Below are 300 nucleotides of genomic sequence, written 5' to 3' on the forward strand. Positions count from 1 at the left end.
TTTAAAAGAAAGATTAAAAAGAGGGTGGGGGATGCAACACGAGGACTTCCCAGGGGGTCACCCATCCTAGTACTACTCTCGCCGAAGCACGCTTAACATCGGAGTTCTGATGGGATCCGGTGCATTAGTGCTGGTATGATCGCATCCGTCACGTACTGCGCGCAAAATGTACTTGACCCTCTCTCTCCGCGCAACTTCTCTCGCTTAGCGGTTTAGCGGTTTAAAAGGATAGTACCCTTAGCGAGCGGTCCAGCGGTTTAAAAGAAAGATTAAAAAGAGGGTGGGGGATGCAACACGAGG

General features: G+C 50.3%; 1 non-coding gene across 1 annotated transcript; it reads right to left on the bottom strand.

Moving 5' to 3' along the window:
* Nucleotides 1-28: 28 nt before the first annotated feature.
* LOC116008504 lies at nucleotides 29-147 on the bottom strand. Its single transcript, XR_004095882.1, has one exon. It is a non-coding gene; the product is annotated as a 5S ribosomal RNA (ribosomal RNA).
* Nucleotides 148-300: the final 153 nt, after the last annotated feature.

The sequence above is a fragment of the Ipomoea triloba genome, chromosome 16, assembly GCF_003576645.1.
Source record: "Ipomoea triloba cultivar NCNSP0323 chromosome 16, ASM357664v1".
NCBI lineage: Eukaryota > Viridiplantae > Streptophyta > Magnoliopsida > Solanales > Convolvulaceae > Ipomoea > Ipomoea triloba.